Raw genomic sequence first — 17,045 nt, forward strand, 5'->3', positions numbered from 1 at the left:
AAGATTGGGCCCCGGACATTACCCTAGAAGAGTATAACAAGAGGCCCATGGGCCACATCGCTCACCTGAGCACAGTGGATAGCAAAAGCACAAATCAGTTCAGTATTGAAAAGATTCCGGGGGGGGGGGGGGGGGCTTGAATTTTAAACTACCTGCCCGCCCTACCCCCGGGGGTCATGATTTGAACAAACTTGAATTTACACTACCTGAGGATGCTTCCATATAAATATGACTCATCATGGCTTTGCTGTTCTTGAGGAGAAGATTTTTAAAGGTTTTCCCCATATATTTCTATGTAAAACTTTGATCCTCCATTGTGGCCCCGCCCTACCCCCAGGGGTCATGATTTGAACAAACTTGAATCTACACTACCTGAGGATGCTTCCATATAAATATGACTCATCATGGCTTTGCTGTTCTTGAGAAGAAGATTTTTAAAGGTTTTTCCCCATATATTTCTATGTAAAACTTTGATCCTCCATTGTGGCCCCGCCCTACCCCCGGGGGTCATGATTTGAACAAACTTGAATTTACACTACCTGAGGATGCTTCCACATGAGTTTCATCTTCCCTGGCTTTGTGGTTCTTGAGAAGAAGATTTTTAAAAGATGCTATTAATTTTTCACTAATTCTTTATTATCTCCCCTTGAAAGAGGGCGTGGCCCTTCATTTGAACAACCTTGAATCCCCTTCACCCAAGGATACTTTGTGGCAAGTTTGGTTGGAATTGGCCCAGTGGTTCTTGAGAAGAAGTCGAAAATGTGAAAAGTTTACAGACAGACGGACGGACAGACGGACTACAGACAAAATGTGATCAGAAAAGCTCACTTGAGCCTTCGGCTCAGGTGAGCTAAAAACGGGTACACTTTATGGGGCTGGGATTTCACTAAAGATCAAGAAGCGCAATCGGATAAATTCCATATCATAGAAACCGGAAATCTGAGAGTAGAAGTCCAATTTACTACCAATACGGTGAACACCTTAAATTGTGTGGTATATGCAGAATTCGATAATCTGTTAGAAATTAACAAACAGAGAGAAGTCAGTATTGATTACTAATGGATACAGGACAGTTAAAAGAAGTCTTATCCAGGGAATTAAAGAGTTCTTTTGGTGGAGTGTACCTTTTAGATTTATTACCGGATCAATTAAGACCTCAAGAAAAACCCATTGAGAGAGACATGTACAAAATCATTCATGGGTTAACCTGTTTTGATATGTCTCACAGCACACCAGAATTAGAAAGAACATTTTATATGCAAGGTGGCAACTATGAAGAACATGGGACTTTAAAACCTGAAATGAGAAACAGAGCATTAATTCCAAGAGATTGTAGATTTACCTGAATAAAAAAAATGTTTTCACATTGAGCTTGTGTATGTAGTTTTTTTTTTTTTACCTAGACTGTGAATTACTGCCAAGTATGACGTCATAATATAAGGTTTGTGTATTGACTGACTCAGCATAACGTAAACAAAACGTACACAGTAGTGTCTCAGTAAAAAAAAAAAACGTAGGTCAAACATTTATTTTTTGCACACCACCCCTGAGGGTTTAAATACAAGGTGTGTAGATGATCATGATTAGTTGACCCTTACCATGAGTCAAAGTCAGTTTGGAAAAAAACCCCAGAGACTATGGATATAGATGAGGAGAAAAAAACAGTTATTAGAAAAAATACAGACTATGGATATAGATGAGGAGAAAAAACAGTTATTAGAAAAAAGATTGATCATGCCTATGGAAGAAGAACATTCCAGTCCTCAAAGAAGAATAGAAGTGAAAACTGGAGGATGAAGAACCCTGTAATGTTTACTTGGCAGAAAAGAGGAGATCCATGACCCAAAGAACCCATTCAGAGATTATCCAGTAGCCCTTAACTGGACATTTGTCATCTATGATGTGAGGGAAGAAGAAGACATAGACATGTTCATGAGCTGTGAAGATGAATTTCAATACCTGATCCTAAAAAAGGAATTTCATCCCTGGACAGGAAAAGTGCATCAAATCAGGGGATTCATTCAAATGAAAAAACCTGTAGGAGGACTGAATGTGGCTAGAATTCACTTGTATGCAGATTTTTGTATGTCTCACAGTACACCAGAATTAGAAAGAATGTTTTACAAGCAAGGTGGCAACTATGAAGAATATGGAATTCTGAAACCTGAGGAGAGAAACAAAGAATTAGCGTCCAGAGATGCATATGGGAAATGGGAAATTGGTGCCTGGAGAGATTACATAGAAAGAAAGAGAGAAATGATCACGGATCTGGAAAATACAAATTAAAATTTTTAAGAGTTTTGTTATCGTTATTATTTTTTTGTTCAGGTTATATATACATAAAGGTGTGACATTGAAAAAAAAAAATATTCCCAAACATGAATTTACAGGAGATACCAGGAGATTTATTAAACTTTCCTGTAGAAGCTATTGTACATCAATGTAATTGTTTGACTGTAAAAGCTCATGGATTGAGTCAAAGTATAGCTATGAAATACCCCGGAGTTAATCTATATGCTACCCGTAGACCTTTAAGGCCTAGAAGAAGATAGAGGAATTCCAGGCACCCTTAAAGTGTTTTCTTTACAAAAACCCATAGTCATTTGTCTGTTAGCTCAATGGGATTACGGAACAGGACATTATAATCGCCTACCTTATTATCAAGATACACCAGAAAATAGAGAAAAATAGTTTCAAGCTTGTTTACAAGAATTGGGAACTTTACCTTACCAGACTTATGCCTTTCCTTATAAAATAGGATGTGGTTTAGCAGGAGGAAATTGGACTCATTATAGACAATATATTGAACAATTTGTAAAGAACTATCAAAAACAAGTGTACATTCTTCATAAACATTGATTGTGTGTTATAAATATTGACTGTGTTATAAAAAATTAAAAAAATGTTTATATGTTATTTCTTTTTTTAAAAAAAAAAAAAAAAAAAAAAAGATTAATCGTTTTAAAATTTCAAAAAAACAAAATAGTGACCTGGTGTTTATAAGTTTCTATAACCTTGATGTTTTTAAAAAGGTATCTTTTCAAATCATTAAAGTGGCCCTTAAAAGGGCCGTTTATACGTTTCTATAACCTTGATGTATTTAAAAAGGTATCTTTTCGAATCATTGGAGTGGCCCTTAAAAGGGCCGTTGGTTGATTTTTTTCTTTATCAAGGGTTTACTCCCTGAGAGGCCTGCCTTTACCTCTGCCTCTGCCGCGGAACTCTGTTCTGCCTGAGAGGGGAGGTCGCTGGTTACCGGTCAAAGGCTCCAGAAAGTCCGGCCTTCTGGGTGGGGGTAGAGATGAATGTCTTGGAGGAGGTGCTGCATATCTCGAACGCCTGCGTCGACAAAGAGGGCAGCATTGGTTCATCTGTACCAGCACAGCTGAACACTCAAGACAAGCCGGTCGACGGCGACACTGGCAGCAGATGTAGTTAGACATAACATCCTCCTCTAAGCAAACTGCACAGGAATCCAGCCTGGCTTGGGCTACATAAATCCCCCGTCTAGGAATTGACCTCGTAGTACTCACACCTGGTGACATCTCCGGGGTCGGGGGTAGTGGTAGTGGTGGTCTTGCCAGCTCCGGGGAGGGTGCCCAGTCATCGTTGACGGGAGGGGACCAATCCGAATCAACGGATGACGAATCCCCCTGTCCAGCCCAGTCGTTGTTAACGGGAGGGGTCCAATCCGAATCTACGGAGGAATCCCACTGTCCAGCAGCTGCTCCCGGGGGATGACTGGGTGACCAGGTCGGAGTAGGTGGTCTTCTTGGAGGGGACGGGATTCTCGGGGTGTCCTCGAGTAGTTCCGGACTACTCAGAGGGGCCGAATAGGAAGCAGGTGGTGATGGTGATTCTGTCCTCCTCCTCCTTCTTCTTGGCTGTTCATCTTCATCACTGTTAGAAGGGCTACGTCTTCTTCCTCTTCATCGTCGTTGTCGTCTTCTCCCCCTTATCAGGTCGCTGGCTAGGCCCAGGGTAGCTATCGGCCAGCGAGCTAAGTCCCTGCCGGTGGCTACGTCCCTCACGATCCAAACATTTATGATCTCTAACCCAGGAATGATGTAGAAATTCTGGACATCATCCTCAGCCATCGTGGCGTGTCAGCAAAACTGATACTAACGAATGACACTGAGCTCTGGCAAGCTGCCGTATTTATGCGCACAGAGCGAGCGTAAAAGAGAGCACCCTAAAGCGAGAGCCAAAACTAGAAATATGTCCATAGGACATGAATGCCCCGTCGAGGGTATATTAGCAATATTTAAACACAAATTGAGAAAAGTGAGCTCAAGATCAAAGGAAAGGTCAAATATTGATGCAGTTGAATAGCTTACATCAGTATGTATCAGCATATGAAGTTTGACACTAATTTAAGAAAAGTGAGATCAAGGTCAAAGGAAAGGTCAAGGTCAAAAATTGTTGATGCAGTTGAAAAGGTTACATCAGTATGTATCAGCATACGAAGTTTGATAAAAATATTATGAATGTTTTCTTTAAAACTGAGCTAAACACTAATTTAAGAAAAGTGAGGTCAAGGTCAAAGGAAAGGTCAAGGTCGAAACATGTTGATGCAGTTGAATAGTTCTCATCAGTATGTATCAGCATTTGAAGTTTGATAACACTATCTTGAATGGTATCTTTAAAACTGAGCTAAACACTAATTTAAGAAAAGTGAGGTCAAGGTCAAAAGAAAGGTCAAGGTCAAAAAAAGTTGATGCAGTTGCATAGCTCTCACCAATATCTATCAGCATATGAAGTTTGATAAAAATATCTTGGATAGTTTCTTTGAAACTGAGCTTTGAACAGAGCTAAACGCAAAGTGTGACGGAAGGACGGAAGACGGACATGACAAACACTATATGCCCCAGCCATATTCATGGCGGGGCATAAAAATCATGGCGACGTCAAATTGTGTTATTTTGTGCTTCATAATCTATACATTGGAGTGAATAACTTATTATGGGATTAGAAATACTTTCAAACATCTTAGCCATAAGATGAAGGTTAGTTTCAGGCATGATTTCACAGTATTTTTGATGCATGACATTTATCTGTCGTCTAGAAAAGAAGCATTGATGTTGAACCGAAGGGCTAAAATCGGGTCACCTGAATACGTAAAATAAGTATTTTAACCCTTTTTAGAGTTTGATACAAGGAAAACTTAATCTATACAATGAGATTAAACCTAGGGAAAAGTGTTGATGCTGTTTTTAAATCAAATGAATGGTTTCAAGTGTAAAAATATAGCCAGAGTCTGTTTAGGCATAGACACAAGAAGGCGAAGGTCGGCCTTTTTTTTTTTTTAGAAAATCACTGGATAGACTTGTATAGAGAATATAGGATTTTTTTAAATCGTGACCTTTTCTGACTGGAATTTTTAAATAAATAAAATCAGTTTAGTTGAAAAACGATCTGAATCCACTTTATTTCCAGTGGGAATGTCTAGAAGTTTTATAAATAACAATATTGACAAAACACAGCGTCTTATTACAAGACACAGCATTCTATACACATAGGCATAATTTTTTTTAAGGAATCCTGAAAGATTTTGAGATAAAACAGAATCAGATTACTTTAAAATCAATCTGTATCTTCTTTAATTGAAATGGGAATAGATTTTTTTCTTTATGAACAAAAAAATTAAAATCTCAGCGTCTAAAAAAGGACACAAGATGGCGTCATATTTGTATAGAAATAATAACAAAGACTTATTGTGTGTTCAATCTTGTTTTTATTTTTTCATTAATAATTGTTCAAACTGTCGAATTCTCCTCTGAAATCGTAATCGATCTGCTACTATAGCCATCCATGGACTTTTTTGATCTTCGGTCGGTAAATGATAAATTTCATTGAGGCTGGTATCAAAAGTTACACACTTGTGCCTTTTAGCATTTCTGAAATTTCCACATATTTCATCCCGTATTGGATGCATATTTTCTCTACCGCTTCTATATCCTTCCAGAGTAGAAATACTTTGCTCCCTTCGAGATGACATAGGAAACTGTAAGGTTTTCCTAAATATTCGCTCATTTTCATCCCGTACATTTTTTCTGGTAGAGTCTTTTTGATCCGTTGACAAGGGAAATGTATAATCGCTAGTCTCCCCACTTTGGGACGATGTAATAAAGCCAGGCATTGTAACCACAAGTCCTGAGTGTTTTCTATGATGGTCGTCGCTCTCTGGAACACTGGTTCTGCTTCTGGGGGTAGAGCTTCTTGATTTTTCTCTATACATCGCATTAAAAAATCATACCCTTCCAACACCAAAGAGTGAGTGTCTTTATGTGTTGACATGATAGTCAATTGTGAAGAAATTAAAAGAAATGTTTTCTTATTTATACCCCTGTTCTCCGTTGGAAAAAACCAAAAACATGTATCTATACAAGACGTACACAGTACGTACACCCATAATGTACTGACTCAGCAAAACGTAGGTAAAACGAGAGAGGGTACTAAGCGCGAGGGTACAAAACGTAAGTCAAACATATTTTTGCACACGAAATCCAAAAGGGTATATAAACCAGAGCTGGAAATTTAAGATCATTCTTAGTGGGCACTTCGAACTTGACAGACGTAGAAACATGGCACAGGCGATGATGAATTCCGTGGAAAATCGTAATTATATTTCAGCTAGCAATGAAGGATTGGGATATGCTCTACCGACAATGCCTGACACGCAGGATCCGATCGGATTTGATCTGGGACTTTATAATATGCCAGAACCCATGACAAAGGAAGATATGGGCATCTTAACCACCACTCTGGATGGCATTGTTAACATGCTGACTCAACTGAAAGAGTACAACACCAGTGAATTTTGTTTAATACGTCGGAAATTGTCCCGATTAGAAGTTAAAGTCGCTAGAATGGAAGAAAAAATGAGAGGAAACCCTTACCAGAAAAATTAAGATACAGGAGCTGCCAAGAAAACTAAACAGACAGACCCATGTTTTATATGTAAAGAGCTAGGACATTGGGCCCCAGACTGTCCCAGAAAAAAACAGAACTTATGCTACAAGTGTGGAAATTTTGGACATCGGGCCCATCAGTGCACAGATGACAGTATGGAATTTGTCAAAGAAGTAGAAAAAGTTTAGAAAAAGGCTCAAGAAAACAAGACCACCCATCAGGAACATAAGACCAGTCACCAGGATAAAATTCAGGGTAACAACAAGAGGAAACTTCCTGCTACAACCCAGACGGAGAAGAAACAGCCCCTGAAACTCCAGAAGAAAAAGTAAAATTATATACATTTTTTTTAATTTGAATAAATCATCTTACAAACTTTTTCTGTGTTATTGTTTTTTTCGGTTTTCAGAAAATAGAGAAAGAGAGACTGGCTGTATGAATGACACATGACGTCACAATGCATTTGAATCGATGCCAAGTTTGTGTATTGCCTATGTATTACTGACTCAGCGATTTTAGAGTAAGCACAAACGTAGATCAAACGTACCCCCCCCCCCTTTGCACACGAGTTTCCTCATGGGTTTTTCTAGGGTGTGTACTAGATTGAACCAGCCATATCCTACAGGGGACAAAAAGTGCACTCAGTTGACCCAGCCATCCAGGCTGCTTATACTACTCTGATTCTTTTTGCTCAGTTCCCAAGAGATATAGATAACACCTGCTTCATCAGAGATGCTCTACCAGTTACCTCCTCACACTTAACTCATTAATTTCTCTCTAATTTGACATGCAATTTTCTGTTATCAAATTCTCCTTGACCAGTTCTTGATAATTACACCCATGGGAGAGGAGGAATTTCTCTTATTACATTATATTTGTAACAGATTGCTGTAAAGTATATAATGAAAAAAAATAAGTATTTTCTTGATTTAACATTTTTTTAATAAGGGTACTGCAACACTCTTGCATTTTTGGGGATTGTGTAATCTAATAGTAAAAAGACATTTTTTTTTTAAAATTTCACTTAAAGTAAAGGTCACAGTGACCTTGAAATTGATCGCGACACACCTTCTACCTAAGATGCATAAATTGGCCAAGTTTGATGATTCTAAGTCCAATAGTTTTCTAGTTATGAGCCGGACAGGATTTTTCCATATTTGGCCCTAGCATCTTAATTAAAGGTCAGAGCGACCTACTTTAAATGTGCGACACACCTTCTACCCAAGAAGTATCAGCTGACAAAGTTTGATAATCCTAAGCCTAATAGTATTAAAGCTATGAGCCGGACACGAAAAAAGCAAACAGACGGACGGCCGGACCTGAACGCCATAACATAATACGTCCCGTCTAAAGACGGGCGTATAAAAACCCGAAAACTTGGAAGTACGAGCAATATTTTATTTCCATCTGCTTCTTTATCTTAAAATTTAACATTTCTTTCTTTCTTTTTTTTTTTGGTTCTGCAGAGACTGTGTCTGGCTTGCAACAATTTCTAGTCACCGAGCACCTTTATAACAAGAGGTCGTTGACTTGGTTTTGCAGTCCTTACAAATGCAATTACTTTGGAAATTCAATAAAAAATATGGAATTGAAAATTTGAAAGTTTGAATGTTTTAAAGTTTGAAATCTGAAAGTCTGAATCTTAAGATTCAATATATAATATTTAAATTTTTGAAAGATTGAATGTCAGCATATTATTTGTTTGTATTTCTTGTTAAAATAAAGGAGCACATTTAGTGATATAGAAAGATAAGTAACATGCACCGTCAATTGATATGGAGATATTGTTCTTTTGTAACACTTGGAATTACTCGAATTCCTTAATCTGTTTCATTGTTAGTAGACATGAGGCTTGCCGAGTGTCTATACTCTCAATTAAAAGTTAACTAGTATCAGTAAAGAGCACAAATTATGGAATCTTTTCTCCCTTTATTTTATTACTTAAAAAACACTCATAAAGCAATATTGCATAAGATAACATGACCTCATAATAGGCACCCTACAGGAGATGCATGTATATAATTATGTCATCTGTGGGGTAAATCTGTCACCTAGTTTTATTTGACAGGGTATGGGATGAAATAGTAAATGTAAAACCTGGATCGCCTTTGCCTCATCATTTAAAATTGTTACAGATGTGTTATTGCATACCCGGTCACTACAAAACTATATAATAATACTGAATTATTGATGCCATGTAGTGATCAAATACAAAATTCAAATGTATATATATTATTATTAAAAATATATTATAATTGATAATTTTAAATATTTTATAACAGTTGTAATAGAGAGATATTTTGACTCTGTTGCTCAAAAGCAACATAAGGAGAGGACCGGTAAAGCACAACAACACAAATCGGAGATGGTCCATTACAGTAGAAGGAAAGGGGTAAGAACAGATATTATATACAAGTGAACGTTTCTAGAATATTCTTATAATCTTTGATTCATTGTTTACATTTATGTAATATACAATTTGAAACACTTAAAAAAATTGATTCATTTAATTAAGTAGACAAATGAACAAAGTGTTTTCATTTCAATATGAACATATTTAAAAGCAATTTGAAAGCAAAGACAGTCTTGTTTATATGTAGAAATTACAGTGGAGAAAATCTATGGTTGAAAAGAAAAGTGGGTGTGACGAAACCAAAAAGAGGAAGATCACAGAGGCATTGGAGTTGTCTTACATGTCCTCCGAGGAAGAGGTCGTCAGTGACGAGGAGGAATTTTTTATAGTGAAACCTCTTCTTGGAGGTCAGATGAATATAATAGGTATATGGAAGATCTTGATTCCAAGTACGAACGGAATCAATCTACTCGCTCAAAGAGACAGATGATCAAAGAGGGTAAAGGGTGACATCCCCTCTATTAGACCTAAACCCACTCATGTGAAAGAGGGACATGAGTGGGTAGTTACCTAAATTGTATTCTTTTCCCGGTTTTCTATGTAGTTCATGTAATATATGGATATTCCCTATCAAAATTTTCCTGATATTTCATTGATACAAAATTAACATGGAAATGAAATAAAATAATTATAACATGTAGATATCCAAATTTTAGGAGATATTAAAATGGGTTTAACTTTTTGTTGACATCTAGGGGTTTATTTCTGAGAGTTGTTTTTATAATTATTAGTGGACCACTTAGTAAAACATTGTAAATCTTAGATTTTATTAAGTCTTAAGTTTTACATCGGAAGCAGTTTTGAAAGGTATAACAATATATTAATACTGCATATAGTTGAGTGTAACATTGAATATTTTCACCTCAAGAAAACCATTGTCAACCGAGGCGCATGTAGTTGAGTGTAACATTGAAAAATTTCACCCCAAGAAAACCATTGTCAACCGGGGCGTATTTATACAAATACATATTACAGTGAACCTTGCAGTGCATAAATATTTTGGAATAACACCCGTCGTCAAGCAATGATGACTGTTGCTATGCTGGAGGGTGTGGCTTCGTTATTCAGCGGGTAATAGTGTCTTTTAAGCAAGAGGCCCAAGGCCCTTAATGGTCACCTGAGTATAATACAACAATTTAGAGGATCCATAGAGTAGAAAATGCACTGAAAGGTGAAGCTTTGTTGCCCAAAAGCAAGAAAAATAGGGTGATCAGGATCAACAAAATAATTAGTCTAGTATTCATTAACAGATCATAAATTAGGTTCTAATCTGTTCCCCATTTATCACTCTCAATATACAGTATATTAACAAACTATCAGTGCTTCTGAACTATTTTAATTCCTTGTTGAAATCTCTAACATTGGCCTCTCTTGCATGGTCTTTGATGAACATTTAATAAGATAAGTTATTTTTGTCTCATTTTTGTTTATCTATTACTTACAAGTCTACCTGATCATTAAAACTATGAAAGTACTTTCTGTATTATACAATAAAAATTCTTGCATAATTCTCTTATTCTATTAACCTTTGAAGTACAATATTTACAGTGTTTAATTATCACAAGTAAATGGCAAAGGGGAATAACTCCTCTCAGTAGAATACAAATTAATAGAGCCCTGGCCTGGACCTGAACACTTGACCAAATGGTCCTGATGTTCAAAAATCTGGTAAAAATACCCTTCCTTATTAAAACTTTTACTCTTTTTGCCTCTGATATGCCCCGGTGCAGAGAAGATATTTAAAGCATTAAAGCATTTTCACTATATAATAAAAAGAGCCCCGCCCTAACATCAGAACCTCTGATCCAGGGGTCATGAAATTCACAATTTTGGAAGAGACATCCCTGCTTATTATAACCATGTATTTGTTTAAATAATACCCAAAAGAAGAGAAGAAGGTTTTAAAGAAATAATGCACTTTCACTATATGATCTATATAGCCCGGCCCTAGCAGCAGAACCCCTGACCCTGGGGCTATGAATTTCACAATTCTGGTAGAGTCACCCTTGCTTATCATAACTATGCATTCAATTTGTTTCAATAATACCCAGGAGTAGAGAAGAAGATTTTCAAAGAAATAATGCACTTTCACTATATGATCTATATAGCCCCGCCCTAGCACCAGAACCCCTGACCCTGGGGTTATGAATTTCACAAGTTTGGTAGAGTCACCCTTGCTTATCATAACTATGTATTCAATTTGTTTCAATAATACCCAGGAGTAGAGAAGAAGATTTTCAAAGAAATAATGCACTTTCACTATATGATCTATGTAGCCCCGCCCTAGCACCAGAACCTCTGACCCTGGGGTCATGAATTTCACAATTTTGGTAGAGTCACCCTTGCTTATCATAACTATGTATTCAATTTGTTTCAATAATACCCAGGAGTAGAGAAGAAGATTTTCAAAGAAATAATGCACTTTCACTATATGATCTATATAGCCCCGCCCTAGCACCAGAACCCCTGACCCTGGTGCTATGAATTTCACAATTCTGGTAGAGTCACCCTTGCTTATCATAACTATGTATTCAATTTGTTTCAATAATACCCAGGAGTAGAGATGAAGATTTTCAAAGAAATAATGCACTTTCACTATATGATCTATATAGCCCCGCCCTAGCACCAGAACCCCTGACCCTGGTGCTATGAATTTCACAATTCTGGTAGAGTCACCCTTGCTTATCATAACTATGTATTCAATTTGTTTCAATAATACCCAGGAGTAGAGATGAAGATTTTCAAAGAAATAATGCACTTTCACTATATGATCTACATAGCCCCGCCCTAGCACCAGAACCCCTGACCCTTGGGCTATGAATTTCACAATTTTGGTAGAGTCACCCTTGCTTGTCATAACTATGTATTCAATTTGTTTCAATAATACCCAGGAGTAGAGAAGAAGATTTTCAAAGAAATAATGCACTTTCACTATATGATCTATATAGCCCCGCCCTAGCACCATAACCCCTGACCCTGGGGCCATGAATTTCACAATTTTGGTAGAGGGCTCAATGCTTATTACAATCATGCCAACAGTTTGACTGCTTGATGTCCAGGAGCAAAGAAGAAGATTTTTAAAGATTGCATTAATTTTGATGGTTTTGGCCCCACCCTCATGCCCCTGGGGGGCAGGGGCCACGAATTTCACAATTTTTGTTCCCCTTCACCCATAGATGCTCTATGCCAAAATTGGTTGAAATTGGTTTGCTGGTTCCAGAGAAGAAGCTGAAAATGTTCAAAAGTTTACGACCGACGAACGACGGACGACGACGGACGAAAAGAGATAGCAATAGGTCACCTGAGTGACTCAGGTGACCTAAAAATGTTTCTCGATGAATCACATTCAACTAATTTACCTGAATGTATAATATAAATGTTATCGCTGTCCCTTTTTCAGCATGTACAGGACAGCGTGTTATGACCATTATTTAAAGAATATTGATGAATTCAAGCATGTGTTCACCAGTGCAAATGAAGTAGGGATAAAACAAGATCAATGATTTATTATTGCAGATTGTGAAATGTATACTTTTTAAAAACATATTTCATATAACATTGATTATTCAAGTATGATGAATGACTGTGCACAAATCAAATGATTTCTTTAATATTCAAGAGTAATGACCATGAAAATCTGTCATTTTTGACATTATGTAATGGAAGATATTATTGTTTGTAAGATTAATGACGGAAAGCCCTAACCGACCTTGTGGAGCAGAGTACCCGATGGGTCCTAAACACAACAGGATAGTTCATGAGCAAGTAGCCGTAACCAGGAAAGAAGACATTGCCCTGCTTGCGGGAAGAGTTTATCAGAACTTAAGGGCGTTATTTAAAAGCCAAAATGAGGGGTTTATGCAATATAGTTTTTTACTGATCCGGGAATCCAGCTCTCTTGGTGGTTAATTACCTATCTGTTATATTTGCCGCACAGTATTATTTTGGGAGATGTATGCAGAGCTTACCTGTCCCAGGATGGAGCGCTCGCGACGGAGTCGTGGGCTTGATGTCAACGCTAGACATCATATCTGTCCTGATTGGATGTCAATGTCCGGATGAGTGTATCTCAACGTTCGATCATGTGGTGGATGATTGGAGATGGGAATCAACGAAGGACCACGTATGGGACTGTAATATTAACTGTGATAATTCTATTACATTTTATAACGTTTACGTGTATTGATACTGTATGAATTTATGTCTGGCAAGCCCTGCTAGGTTGTAAGTATATACATTTATAGTTTGCCCTATTGTATTGGGAATGCCTTTCTTAAAAGGGTAAGAGTTTTTGGTCCTAAGGTGCTGGGCACAAATTGGTTTGCCACCTCTGATTACGTAGTACATTGATCTCGCACCTGCTGTGAGGTGTACAGCTCCTAGCTACAGATTTAAGCTTGTAAAAACCTTCGATTTACGCGGCCGCTTTTTTTTTGTTGCTAACTTCGGGCATTATTCCTTGTATTATATGCTTTTTCCCCGCTTTAAGATAGGTATCCGAAAATTAATCATATATTTTACTCTTATTCCTCATACTTTATTTACCTGTAAACGGTTCCTAAGGGCGGTATGTGGTTTCCGAGTATCCATTAAAATACATTCTGATGTCCATGTTGATGTCATCATGATATAACACGCCCGGCGTAAATCGAAGGTTTTACAACGCTTGGATCTGTAGCTACAGTTCTGCAGCTGACACTCGCTCTCCTTTTCTGTTGGATGCTGACGAGATCAGACGTGTTTCTTCAAGTGTTTTCTGTATCATTATAATACCGTCGACCTGGCAGCATTAAAAATGCGGATTTTATATTCAAAGTGTTTTCTCTGGTTACCATCACTGCCATTAGGTATGTAGTAAAGAGACGAACGCTATAATATTGTATGAATTTAGATTTATCTCGGAGGATTTCAGATGCCATTACAATCAGTAATGCAAGAAGAGAATGGTTTCTTCAAAATCAAACGGTGCTACCAAACAGCTTTGGAACAAAATATAACGGACACTTCGAGTAATTATATTTCTCCACCGGCTCAGATTGGAAAAAAGTACCTGCTTTTTCTTTATAGCTATAATTCTTCGACAATCATATCAATTAATAAAGTTTTTTTATATTGTCTCAGTGAGGACTGAAATTCATGGAAGACAATGGCTTCTTCAAAAAAAAAAAACGTTGTTACCCATCAGCGTTAGAAAGAAAGAAACGAAAACTTGAAGTACGAGTAATTATATTTTTCCATCTGCTTCTTAATCTTAAAATTAAATATAAAGGTTCTTTTTTTGTTCTGCAGAAACTGTTTTTCTGTCCTGCAATAATTGCTAGTCATCGAGCACCTTCATTAGAAAGGGTCAACAATCACATTAATTAATAGGTATTTTATTAAGATTTTATCTGTGAGGACCAACATACGTGGAAGAAAACAATGGCTTCTTCGAAAAAAACGTTGTTACCCATCAGCGTTAGAAAAAAAAACCCGAAAACTTGGAAGTACGATTAATATTTAATTTCCATCTGCTTCTTAATCTTAAAATTTAACAAATTTTTTTTTGGTTCTGCAGAGACTGTGTCTGGCCTGCAACAATTTCCAGTCACCGAGCACCTTTATAACAAGAGGTCGTGGACTTGGTTTACAGTCCTTACAAATGCAATTACTATGGAAATTCAATAAAAATATAGAATTGAGTGATTGAAAATTTGAAAGTTTGAATGTTTTAAAATTTGAAAGATTTAAAGTTTGAAAGACTGAAAGTCCGAATCTTAAGATTCAATATATAATATTTAAACTTTTGAAAGATTGAATGTCGGCATATTATTTGTTTGCATTTTTTGTTAAAGTAAGGGAGCACATTTAGTGATATAGAAAGAGCAGGAGATTTTTTTTTAATTATTCCTTACAAAACATTCTCTCTAGGTTTCCCCCTGGAAGCTAAAAATAGATACAGGGGTATATAAAATGGGACAAGTCCAAAAAAAATTATCATTCCTGATTTCACTGAGGGACATAGAACACAAGATTTTAAGGATAAGAATCCAGTAGTCAAGAATCCTTACTTGGATACCTACATGTATAGGAGAATAAAGTTACCTAGGAATATGACACAAAACGACATGCTAGTAGTTTCCTCACCGAAAAAATCCTATGAGGAATTCAAATGGAAAGTAAAATATGTCTTGGATCAATGAAAGGGACCAGAAATGACTTGGATCGAAGGGGTATGGATGGAATATGAAGATAATGAACAGTATTATGAAAGATTATGTGAAGAAAGTGATCCTAAGAGAATACGATAGAGGGTATTTGTACATGAGAAGATCTTTTCCCATAGAAAGAAAAGAACTGTACAAAAGTTTTAAATGTTTGTTATTATGAATACTATGTTGCTATTCTAAATGTTTGTTATTGTTTTTATTAATAAAAATTATAAACAAACACACACACACACATATGCCTTTTTTTTCTGTCCAATGAAGCTGACGGACGGACGGACGGACATGAACGAACGCCATAACATTATACGTCTCGTCTAAAGACGGGCGTATAAAAGGAAGCACAGACTTGAAAACTTCGGAGGCAAAACCTTGTAATATTTACAAAACGCATAATGAGATCCATGACCCAGAGGATCCTTACCGATATTTTAGAGTAGCCATCAACTTGAATTTTGTTATCAATGAAGTGATAGAAGAAGAAGAACTAGTAGAGAAGGTGGATTTCAGTACCTGATCTTAAGAAAGGAAATTCATCCATGGACTGGAGAAGTGCATCAAATCAGAGGCTACATTCAAATGAGGGAAACTGTACTGTAGGAAGTCTTGATATACATAAAGTTCGTATGCATGCAAAATTTGATATGTCTCACAGTACAGCAGTTTTACAAGCAAGGAGGTCACTATGAAGAATATCGAATGCCTGAAGAGAGAAACAAAGAATTAGAGTCCAGAGATGAATTCATTATATGGGAAATTGGTGCCTGGAGAAATTTCATGGAATGAGAGAGATGTTCAAGAATCTTTAAGTTTTTTGATATTGTGTTCATAAAACCATCTAGAAACATTAAGTGTGTATTTATGTGTTAATAAAAAAATATTATTATTGGGTTATAAAGAAAAAATGACTGTTATATATTGATTATGTATTAATTAAATCATTATGAGTTAATAAAAAATAAATTAAAATATAAAAAAATGTGTTTGATTTTTTTTTTCATTTTAAAAAAAAATGAATTTAATTAAAAAAATAATTAATTCTAATTTTTATAACCGTGACCCAGGGGGTGATTATACGTTTCTGTATAACCATCTGTGTTTCAAAAACATAATCTCTTCGTAAAATTTGGGGTGGCCCTTGAGGGTCCATTGGGTTTTTTTCTACAGGGTTTACTCAAAGACCTATTGTGGGGTTTTTCATCCTTTATTTTTTGTTGAACAATTCTTCCAAGTGTCGAATTCTATGAAATCTTAATCGATCGGCTACTTGAGCCATCGATTCACTTTTCCGATTCTTCGGGTGGTAAATAATGAATTTCATTCAAGTCCGTATCAAAAGTCACACATTTCTTAGCATTTTTGAAATTTCCAGAGATTTCATCCCGTATTGAATGCAGATTTTCTCCATCGTTTCTCTGTCTTTCCAGAGTAGAATCACTTTTCTCCCTTCGGGGTGACATAGAAAACTGTAGGGTTTTTCCAAATATTGCTTCATTTCATCCCGTGCATTTTTT

At 36.6% G+C, this 17,045-nt stretch overlaps 1 long non-coding RNA gene and 1 pseudogene across 1 annotated transcript in view; both read left to right on the top strand.

The window, feature by feature from the left end:
• Nucleotides 1-17,045, top strand: part of LOC133198813 (uncharacterized) — an 801,505-nt gene that overhangs the window by 410,180 nt on the left and 374,280 nt on the right. The window lies entirely within an intron of this gene.
• Nucleotides 6,585-9,914, top strand: LOC133199186 (uncharacterized; annotated as a pseudogene).

This window comes from Saccostrea echinata, unplaced genomic scaffold (genome assembly GCF_033153115.1).
Source record: "Saccostrea echinata isolate AGI-Se365-2 ecotype Australia unplaced genomic scaffold, CSIRO_AGI_Sech_v1 ptg000033l, whole genome shotgun sequence".
NCBI lineage: Eukaryota > Metazoa > Mollusca > Bivalvia > Ostreida > Ostreidae > Saccostrea > Saccostrea echinata.